The 11768-nt window shown below is 40.6% G+C and overlaps 1 long non-coding RNA gene across 3 annotated transcripts in view; it reads left to right on the top strand.

Moving 5' to 3' along the window:
* The first annotated feature begins 1296 nt into the window (after nt 1-1296).
* The window catches only part of LOC140848425 (uncharacterized), an 87303-nt gene continuing 76831 nt past the window's right edge, over nt 1297-11768 (top strand). Inside the window, exon 1 of one of the 3 annotated variants that reach the window (XR_012129259.1) lies at nt 1297-3745. This is a non-coding gene — a long non-coding RNA (uncharacterized lncRNA). The remainder of the gene's footprint in view (nt 3746-11768) is intronic. The other 2 variants (XR_012129257.1, XR_012129258.1) reach the window with 2 other exon arrangements.

The raw sequence follows: 11768 nt of genomic DNA, 5'->3' as shown, positions 1-11768 counted from the left end.
GCCTGAGGTCAGGGTTCAGTGGCAAAAAAAAGCTTGCAAAACACCACCTGCAGAACAGGCCTAAACAGGCTTCTCCACTGTAGTTGTGCCAGTGTTCAGCATAAGAACTCAGAAATATCCTTTTCTTGAAAAACCTAAGCTAGAGGTGATATGAACCCTATACCCTACACACCTCTATTATGAACAGCACATGGAGTAAACTCTCTGGGATGGATTTTTGATGTAGTTATGGTACAAAAGCTTAGTTTTAAGGATATTTTTTTAAACTAATGCTCAGTAATCAGCTTGTTGTCTTCCCCAGGCTCAGGAGCCCTAGCAGGGCATGTCACACACTGGTTTGGGACAATTCTGGCGATAGCCCAGTGAGAAAATATTGCATGCCAGGTTCATTCACGCTCAGTTATCTTCAGTTAGAAAAAAAATTTTCTCTTTGTAAAAAAAGGTGACAGACAAAATAACCTCATAAAAAGATAACCAACACAGCCTTTGGGAGAACTTTTAGCTTTAAGCATCTCATTGCGGGATCACACAAAGATGATTTTAAAAGCCAAGTTTTGAAGTGAGATGTACCGTTGTGGGTCTTCAACAAATTCTGACAAGATTTCACACACTGTCAGAGAGATTCTTTTCTCTTGCCTGGCTTCCCTGTCGTGGGAGAGGGGATGGAGCCAAAGCCCCATCCTCTGCACTCAGGGAGCCACTTTGACCCAATTCCAGAAGCCCAAGGGCTGTCTTTAATTAGCATTGTAATTTATATTGCACAATTATGCAAATTGGGTACATAAACAAAATTATCCTTTCAGTTTGGCTTTGCTGCCAGAGAAATGCAAAGCCAGTTGAAGATAAGAATAAAGAAAACAGAATACATTTGCTTTAAAGCAAGGCACCATTTCTTAATTTATCCATTCTTTTTGTTTTATTCTTTCACCTTGCACTTGGGTTTAAACTTTTCTTTTCTCCTATTTTGTTTTTTCTTCCTTTTATGCAATTTTAAAAAATTTCCTTTACCTATAATACTTGGCTCTCTTCCTTGAGAAATTTCCCATCTCATTAATTCTGTTTCAGCCATTCATAACTCTTTGGGCCATTTCTTTATTTTTTAATATGACTATTATTTTGACCAGTGATAGTTTCCCTTTTCTTGTTACTACCACTTTCTTTCCTTCTCCTGGCATCTCCTTTCCATTTTACTCCATCCCCCTTCGTTGGACTTACTTTCATAGCTGTGTGATTCTCCTTGCCCCATATCTGGCAAACGCCTTCAGGATCCAGTCATTTTTACCAAGAAAACTGAAAATAAGCATAGCAAAGAACAGAGCTTGGAAGATTAGAAATTTAAGACACAAATCCCAAGGAAATCGAACCAGAAGCCAATGCCTTGAGACAATAGACAGTATTCAAGTCCACCAGGTAATCGATAAAGAAATCAGTGTAACAAAGATAATTTTCCAAGATTGGATGATATTCCAATTGAGCTGGCCCCCTTTAAAAAGCCTTAAAATTCGATTGAGGATCAGAAAAACTAAAATATTTAAAACTAGTAAAAAAGATAACCTCCTAGATAAAGCTGGCTTTGCCAGAACAGAGGCTTCCAGTGCTTGACAATATATGGGGCTGGCCTGTTAAGGGGATTATAACAGAGGTGCTCTAACAGAATTGTGAACAGAATTGTTTGTTGCCTTATCTTCCCAGCACCACCACTCGCTCCCACGGGAAAGTATCCCTCCTCCTTCTGCAGCCCTATGGCTGCAGCAATAGTGATCAAATTAAGATACAACCCAGGATACGAAACCCAACTTGGGCAAACAAGAGTACCCTACCTCTGGAAAAAGTAACTTTTCCACTGTGAATAACATTCAAAGCCTCCATACTGAATTTTTAGTCCCTGTCTGCCTCCTGACCCCTAACTCATCTCCTATCTTTCTCCCATTTACTTACTAACTTCTAGCTATACTGGCTGACGAATATTTTCAGCTCACTGCTCTCACACCCTCTTTTGGAATGGTTTCCTTGATTTCTCCATGGCTGGTTTCTCTTGTCAATTGAATCTTAACGTATATGTCATCTCAGAGAAATGTCCCTTGTATCTCCATACTGTCACCTCCATTCCACCACTCACTATATTACTTTGTTTTAATTTAGCACCACTGGAAATTGGCTCATATATATATTTTAGGTATGTACTTGATTCTCAGATATTTACATTTTCTCATTATTGCCGGTCTCTCTCCATGAGAAATGTAAGATCTTGTCTGTCTGGTTCACTGCTGTATTCCCAGGCAAAATAAGATGCATAGAGCATTCCCAAATAACTTTGATTTAAGGGAATGAACTGATAATTGTTAGAGAATGAGCAATGTTATAGAATCCAAACCTGGCCAGAGTTTTCCACCCCCATGCTTTGTGGGCTTTATGATCAAATGTGAGTCAAGTTCATCTTTTGGGGAATGAGTGCTAGAAATAGGAGATACAGAGTGCACAGTGACTGATTTTCCACCATATGAACCAAAGTGAATAAGCCAGTGATGGGGGAGAGAGGGTTGGTAGTGGCCAAGAGAAAAAGTAAGGAGTGGTGGGAAGGGGTGAGGTGGTAGGCATAGAATGGGGGAGAAGCCAAGTTTGGACAGTGTTTTTTAACTGGTTTCTAATGTTTCAGCTACTTTTGGTCTTTAGTTTCTATGAAACCCCTCAGGGTCCTTTCTATGATTTCTGCTTTTGTAAAAAAAAGTGTGTATCAATCTTTTGCAATTAATAAAAGTAACATAAAAACATTAAAACATTGTGCTTAACTTAAAGCAGGTGCAAAATTAAGTTTTGAATCAAGATTCTGCTATTTATTACCTGTGTCATGGAAGAACAATTTTTTAATTGCTCCAAAATGAAGGCCAATAATAGAAACTACCTGACAGAAGCATTGGAAAGATTAAATGTGCTTATATATGCACATATTTTAGGCACAATGACTGATACATACTAAGTTCTTAACTAAGGAAAGAACTGCAGCCTGGCTCAAGGGTGAAAGTCTGCTTTGAATTGGTATTTCAAACTGATCTTCGTTATTGTGCCTTACTTTCTGTGGCACATCCTGCATTCCCATTTATTTTAGAATACTTTCCAAATTATTTTTGTGGTTAAATATATTTTATGGACTTTTTCCTTCTATGAACATTTACGTTTATCTTTGATCTGTAAGTTTCTGTTAGATGTCCTAGGTGGGGCATATGGAAATGATGGACTACAGGGAGCTGAGATACTGGAGAAATGGTTGTTGGGACCTTTTGCCTCTTTCAGGCCTGTGACGGCCGCAGACTGGAGGTTTCCATCCTCCCTCATTACTTCCACGTTCATGGCCTAACTAGCTTCCAGTGTACGTGCTCTTGGCCCTAACTCCGCCTCCCCACCTAACCTGAAAACTGCCTAAGACCCTAGTGACAGATGAGATAATCAATTCCCATTGGCTCGTGCTACTTTCTTATCTTCCCCTATATAACTGGGCTTCTGATGCAATAAAGCTGAGTTTTGCTGCGCCTCCAAGGCTGACACATCTCCCGGCTTGGTGTGGTTTGTGTTCCCCCTGCCTCAGAAGGAGGGGGAGGATCAAGTCATCGACACTTGCCCTCTTGCTCAGCCCCAGGGAGCAACAGACTGGTCCTGTTCATCTCCTTCGCGCCATTGTTGCAGAGAGCAACGACTGGTGCCCCGTGTGAGGATCTCTCACTTCGCTGACGAGCTAATCGGGCCACGGGTAAGTGTATTCCCATAAACTATGGGACATTCTTCTTCCAAGTCTGATCCCTCCCTTGAATCCCTTAGGGTCCTCCTCTGAAGTAGGGGCCTAGAGCTCTCTGACAGCCAAGCTATCAAGACCTGGAAGACCTTAGTTAAGGTCACCCCATGGCTGCCCGTGAGTAATTTGTTTGACTGAGAGACTTGAGACAGGGTGGAGCAACTCGTACGCAAAGCCTAGGTTAATTGGGGGGATATCCCCCCTCTGGGGACCTTCCCCACTTTAGCAGCCCTTAAGAGTTGCTTCCCTCCTTGACCATCGAAGCCAACTGCCAAGAACCTAGTGGATGGGGAGGCCACCGGGTTGGGAGCCCCTTCCCACGGAAATTCTGATCCCCTTCCTCAGTCTCAGTCCACACCAGTAGGACAGGAAAGCCATGAAGAGCTGGATGAAAATAGTGGCAGTGGTGCCCTCAACCCTTTTGATGCTGTCCCCTGGCCTCCCAAATCCACGGCCCCCTTGTACCCACCACTTCCTGGTGCTAGTTCCCCTTCTAACCCTTTCAAATCACCATCAGCTCCCTCTCCCACATATCAAAGGGCAGGGGTTTCAGCTCCTCTCCCATATAAGGACTTGTGCTCTCCTATTCGTTGTCCACCTCAAGAGAATTCAGGGCTCCACCCACAACCAGACCCAGGGCCATGTCAGCTATTTGCTGTCAATGTTAATCCCGGAGGTAACCGCCCTGCCCCCTGGTACCCTTGGGAGCCAGGTGACCTTAAGGAGTTAAAGAAGGCCATTCTTGAGGATGGCCCCAATGCTCCTTGGACTGAGACCATCCTCCAGGGACTTGCACACCATCCGTGCACCGCCACAGATTGGAGGGCTCTTGCCCGGGTGGTTCTCCCTGGCCCCCTCTATATTAAGTGGTGTGCTTTGCATAAAGAGGAATGCCAGCAGCAAGCTGAGAGGAATCAAGGCACCAACTCTGTAATCCCTATCACCATGGGAATGCTTGCAGGGATCTCTGAACAGTTTTCCTCGGGACTTCAACAGGCCGCCATCCCCCCTCCCTATCAGGACCAAATACGAGCCCTAGGTCTGGCGGCATGGAGGAAGCTTGAGGAAGGCCCCTCGGAATCTCCAATTGCAGGGATAAACCAACGGGCCAACAAAGATCTGGCTAGCTTCATTAATAGAGTTGAGGGGAGCATCAAGAGAAAGTTTCCCCCTGGGGATCTCAGAGATCATTTTGTTAAGATGATGGTGTGGGAAGGTATGAATCAAGAACATAAAATGGCATGTACAGGGTTAAAGGATAGATCCATGGAAAAGTGGATCATTGCTACCAAAGATATAGGAACCCACTCCCATCAGACCCAGACCATAGCTTCCGTGTTGCAAGCCTCTCGCAAGGATGATTTGACCGCCCTGGTATGTGCTCTACAGCAGGCATTCCCTGGTAAAGGCTGTACTTGCTTTGGGTGTGGTCAGGATGGACACTTTAAGCGAGAATGCCCTCATAAACAAAAGGGACCCCCTCCTCCAGTGAGGCCTCAGCCTCCTGGCTTGCCTCACACTCCTTGTTTGAAATGTCAGAAGGGGTTCCATTGGGCCAAAGATTGTAGATCTAAGACTGATATACAGGGTAGACCTTTAAACTCCAAAGGGGGCACTCCCCAGCCCCGTTAAACAAGGGGAGTCCCCCCACACAGGCTCAATGGACAATTCCTCTGTGGTCTGGGATTAGACCTAAAATGATACTATTGGGGGGAAAGCTTTCAGATGCCTCATTGATACTGGGGCAGACAGGACTGTCCTCAGAAAAGAAGTTCCCCTCCACTGGAGATTGGTTCCCAGCCCTCCCCTCCTGGGGGTGGGTGGACAGACTAGCTCCCAAGAAACTGCTGAATGGGTTCCCTGGGTTGACCCAGATGGGAATATGGGAGAGGTGTGCCCCCTTGTGGCTCCAGGCCTTACAACCAATCTACTGGGCCATGATGTCTTGAGGGAAGCCGAGGAGTGGCCTACGAGGTGTGGCCAGCACAATTCTTGACCTCCAAGCACAGTTGGATTCCCTCGTGGCAGTAGTCCTAAGAACCATAGGGGGCTTGACCTCCTCACTGCTGAAAAGGGAGGCTTATGTCTCTTTTTACAAGAAGAATGCTGCTTCTATGCGAACCGCTCCGGCATAGTCCAAAATAAAGTCAAACAACTTCAAGAAGATCTCGAGAGATACCGAAAAGAATTACAAGCCAATTTTCTCTGGACTGAGTTACATGGGTGGTTGCCCTACATTCTGCCCCTGCTTGGTCCTATCCTTCTTTTGCTCCTACTGTTCACTTTTGGGCCCTGCATCATTAACAAAATTGTCCAGTTTGTCCAAAAAAGAATTGAATCAATTCAGTTGATGAACATGCAAGTACATCACCAGAGGCTTGCCACAGAAGCCAGTGACCCCTGCAGTCGCTGTGAGCCTTATAATGAGGCCGTGCCCATTGATTCCCCCTAACTATCTCCCCGTGTGCCCATGACAGGTAACATCTCCAAAGTGGAGACAACCTAAGACAGGCCCCAGAGGATGAGTAAGCTTGGAGCAACCGAGGAGCTGCAAGGTACCCAGTGATGGGTAAGATCCCCAGAGGGGGACAACCTAAGACAGGGGCCTTGCCTGCCGGGACATCCCAGAGCATTTATAAAACAAAAAGGGGGACTTGTTGGGACTTTTTGCCTCTTTTAGGCCTGTGACAGCCACAGACTGGAGGTTTCCATCCTCCCTCGTTACTTCCGCATTCATGGCCTAACTAGCTTCTAGCGTACGTGCTCTTGGCCCTAACTCCACCTCCCCACCTAACCCGAAACCTGCCTAAGACCCTAGTGACAGATGAGATAATCAATTCCCATTGGTTTTTGCTACTTCCTTATCTTCCCCTATATAACTGGGCTTCTGATGCAATAAAGCTGAGTTTTGCTGTGCCTCCAAGGCTGACACATCTCCTGGCTTGGTGTGGTTTGTGTTCCCCCTGCCTTAGAAGGAGGAGGAGGATCAAGTCGTGGACACTTGCCCTCTCGCACAGCCCCAGCAAACAACAGGCTGGTCCTGTTCATTTCCTTCACGCCATTGTTGCAGAGAGCAACAAATGGTGATGTATATTGGTCCTCTTCAGGTGCAAGCTGGCAAGTGCTAAGTATCCCTGTCCACAAAGAGGAAAGTAACTTCACAGGATGAGATCCTGGAAGACAAACATTGGAAACTTGCCTCTCCTAATGCTCCTGGCAATGGTCCCCATTGTCCGTTATAGGATGTTGGTTGTTACAATAAGAAGGAGCTGTAAAGAAAGAGTGGGATCTGGAAGGGCTTGGCCTTGATCAACCTTTGTGAGTAAAGCTTAAGATACCACCGTGCTGCTCCCATGGTACAGGCCTGTATCTCACGTCCAGTCTGCAGAGATCCTGTAAGCCAGTTCTGCCCTCCATGCACCAGTATATTGGATGAGCCACAAATCAGAGTGGGGGTGAGGATGGTGTTTGTGGGGAGGAGGCTATCCCGAGAGTATTAGTACTAACATCCAAAGAGTGACGATGGGATAAGTAAATGTAGCTGAGAGTAAAATGCAGGTCTCCAGTTAAATAAATATGTATATCTTAAAATTGTATCTTACCTATTAAAAGTAAAAAAAATTTTAAAGAGGCATATAAAAAAATTTTATGAAATGAAACAAAGTGTATTTAAATACCTTTCAAATCCTAAACACAATGTAATGATATCGATAATGAAAAACAATGTTGACATTTTTGAATATGGAAATTCAAATCTGAATATGAGCTAAATTGGAATTCAGATTTTGCTAAGTGGCAAAATTGGATATCCAATGGGCTTGCAATTTCCAACCAACATTTAGGAAGAGATTATTGGGAGAAGGAAATATGTGACTGAAAGACTGAATATTTTCTAACATAGTACATCAGAATAGATTTAAAGGGATTGAGCACTTTGTTTTTCTGACAAAATTTGGGTATTTGAAAGAAAGACTCAATTATGGGTACTATGTTTTCAGTTTACATCCATACTGTAATATATATGGAATTTTGTGACACTTCTAAACCAGCAGTAGCCAGGTAAAGAATGTAATGGCAAAAAATCTGATTCAAATTTGCATAAAATATAAAATTGTAAGAAATAAACATAGAACATATTTATGGATCTTATAAGAAAATTTGAATACATGGAGAGGCACTATGTTGTTATATGAGAAGGTGAAGTATTATAAACTGGTCATTTAAATCATACACTGATTAAATATATAATGATTATTACTGACATAATGGAAGTATGGATGGATTATTGGGTATTATTTAATATTTTATACAAATGGTATTTGCTAGCATTTCCTCAAGAAAATTACAGTTACCTTCTTAAACAAGATTGCCCTCTATATATTTTTTTCATTTTGTATTTGTTGTTTTCTCTTTCTCATTCTTTAATTTTTTTGGCTTTTCACTCTGCATTAAAAAATTAAAGAAATTTTTCTTAAAAAAATATTTAGTTCTGTGATTCACTTGTTGATTTTACATTTCTCTAATTCAATTAAATTTGTGTTGCTTCTGTTCCTGTTTTGTCCTTTCAATGTATTGTAGTCTATTTAAGTCTTGAGATAAAGACTTGATTCATTTTAATTTCTTTTTTATGTAAGAAAGATCTACGAATTTGTCTCTGAGAACAGCTTTCATAATATACCTGTGTGGAAATGTGGTAATGTTACTAGTTTTCTAAATAGTCTACAATTTTATTTTCCAAATTGTCCCAAAAGTTATTTAGGCAAATGGCTTTTTAAAATTTAATGTTGCTTTTATAATCCTCCCACTCTACCTCCCCACTCCCACATCTATATTCCTTTTCTAATTTTTGTCAATATAATCTATATTTTAATACCAACTCATGGAGGCCTGTGGTTCTCCACCTGCCCCCCGGACTCCCACAACATTTTTTTTGTAGGATGAACATGGTTTTGTACGATTAAAACAAAAATGCCAACTCACTATGCTGTTTAATCTTTTTTTAAACACTTAAGTTCTTATTTTGCCAATAATTTTCACATCTGCATTCAGTTTTCTAAGCATATTATCAGTAATGATATAAACTTACCTTTATGTCCATCCACTGCGAGGTCCCTGACCCTGCACAGTGGCGGGCACGGCATATACTCTTGGGAATTCCGTTTGGGGAACCAGTGCAGTCGCACAGGAAAGAGAAAAACTGACCAAGTGACACTCAAACTACCATAAGAAGCATTGCTTCTCTAAGTACATGTTACATTGACGTGTTATCACTAAGGCTGTGGCAAATCCACGGAGTGGATTTCACCTTGATAGCCCCCATCTCTGCCATGGCCAAAAACACACACGTACACACAAACCCACACTAATGGGAATGAACACTGTACTTTTCCCCATGTGCTAATACTCTTAGAATGTGAAGTGCCTAAACTAACTTCATTGTTATTAGACCTTTTAATGGAGTCACCTGTAAATAACCATAAACATTGATCTCAAACTTGGCTGCATACTGTAATCACATGGGGAGATTCTGAAAAGATCCTAACAACCTAGCTACTTACCAGATCAATTAAATCCAAACCACTCTGGTTGAGACCCAGACATCAGGATTTTCTAAAGCTCCTCATGTGACTACAAAGTGCAGCCAAGAATAAGAATATCAGAGAGTCAATGGAGTCTGAACCTCAATCTAGTTATACCTGTGAATATAATGCAACAGAACAGTGAGCTTTTCTGGATATTGAAGAGGTGATCCTGAGAAACAGAAGTTTCTTCAGGACCAGGATGACCACATTAAGATAACTGAAAAGCCTTCATATTATTGCAAAAACTGTTTCATTATTTTTAACATGCAGAATGGAGTGTCCGGTTCTACTTAGGGGTAAGAATGGAGCTAAGAAGAGGGTTTCTCAGAGTTGGTCACCATAGCTCAGTTAAAACCAACATGGAAAAATAGATTGTCACCCAGTTCTTAAAAATTTAGAACTTTGCTTCATAAATTTGGTTTAGGCTCTCTTCCATAAGGAAGTTTGAAGTTACAGTCCTAATACTTATGTCCTACAATTTTTTCCTTTGATTTTAGGTGGTTTATCACACAGATGTTTCCTTATTTTATGGAACCTTAGACACTTGAATTCAGAATATGAACCAGATTATCTAATTTTGAATGTTCCCTGATTAGAGTCAAGGAAATATTCCCTCTGAAAATGCCCTTTGAAAATCAATTGTTAACATAGCAGTTATAATGCCTGAGAAAGTAACAGATAAAAAAAGCAATACACATATGCAAACTTTTGGTGTCATTTTATGATATGCATTTTCCTAAGCACAATTAGGTAATAAGCCATACAAGCTATAGTTACCATTACATTACAATGAAAGGCACCAACCAGCTGTTTATATATGGTGACAAGAGTCACTCAATTGCTATTTTAAATTTAAAATTTGCTTTGACAACATCAATTTATTTTTTTTTCCAGCTTTTATTGAGATATAATTGAGAAATGAAATTGTATATATTTAAAGTGTACATGATTGATATACATATACATTGAGAAATGATAACCACAATCAGGTTAATTAGCACATCTATCACCTCACATGTTTAGTATTTTTTTTGTATTTGTGATGAGAACACTTAAGATCTACACTCTTAGCAAATTTCAAGCATATGCTACAGTATTATTTACCAAAGTCACCATATTGCGCATTAGAATCCATCAATTTAGTAGCTAACATACTCAAATATCTTAGGAGAATATTGACAGATAAGAGCAAACTAAATTAGCCTTCATAGAGCTTAAACTTCTCATTATTTTTGGCCTCTTCTTTGCTGGGTAATACCTATTCATTTTAATGTTTGGATTATTGTTTTTAAATATCTTATTAAAAATATGCCTAATGCACTTGTCAGGCAGATAGCCTTAATTGTATTTTCAGGATAGCTTTCTTTGTAATAGCATCTGGATTTCCCAAAATATATAGCTTGATTGGAAAATACCAAGCAGAATACAGTATCCTTGGACTATTATCTCATACAAAAATAATCTAGAAGATAATGTGAGTTAAGGGTCTTCTACAGTGATTTTCACATAGTCCAGTAGTTCTCAAATAGGATCTGTCTCGGCAGCATCAATGCCAGTTGGGAATATAGAAATGCAGATTTTCAGGCTCCACCCAGCCCTACTGAATGAGAAGCTCTGAGGCTAGGGCCAGCAATCTGTGTTTTAACATGCCCTTTCTGTGATTCTGTTACACTCTAAAGTTTGAGGATCTCTAACATAGTAGAAGTGCTATAAAAGGGTGATAGAATAAACACAAAACAACAAAACCTATGACTCTTCTACTGCCTTTTAGTTTTATTTTGATTAGAAAACAAACTGTCTGCATTAAAAGATAATATTTTCCCAGGAAGTTAATTTTTATCTCCAGTAGAGTCAATCAGGTAGACTCTACCTGATTCTATTACATTTTTCCATTACAGGTCAAAGATTCATAAACGATTTGAACATCTTTCAGTATATACTTAAGTGATCACTAATTCCTTATATTTGCTTTCAAAAAGTCTTTCAAGCAGTGGAGTGTTAGATTTCACTTGTGCTTCACTTACCTCATTGAGATAATGTTACTATAATGATCTCACTTATATGTTGCATAATTAGATCTAATATCTTTCTAATGAGATACACCATGTTATTTGGAACCAGCTGCTCTATCATAGATAGCAAAGACACTTTACACTAAATTTTCCAAGACATTCAAGAATAATATAAGTGGTCATTTCATACAATTTATTTTTTCCTTTTTAAGAATCTAGTTTTTTCTGGATGGATATTAAAATTCAAAGTAACCCAAAAGACTAAGGGAGTTGTGAACTGTAGTGCATAACATTTATTCCCTGGGAGAATAAAGACTTTCTCTTAGTTACCAAGAAAAAACAGTTACCTGAAAATACAGATCAGATTGCTATAACATCTTGGCACCT

This window comes from Manis javanica, chromosome 3 (assembly GCF_040802235.1).
Source record: "Manis javanica isolate MJ-LG chromosome 3, MJ_LKY, whole genome shotgun sequence".
Lineage (NCBI taxonomy): Eukaryota > Metazoa > Chordata > Mammalia > Pholidota > Manidae > Manis > Manis javanica.
Note: the sequence above shows the minus strand (reverse complement) of the source record. Positions and strands in the feature narration are given on the sequence as shown.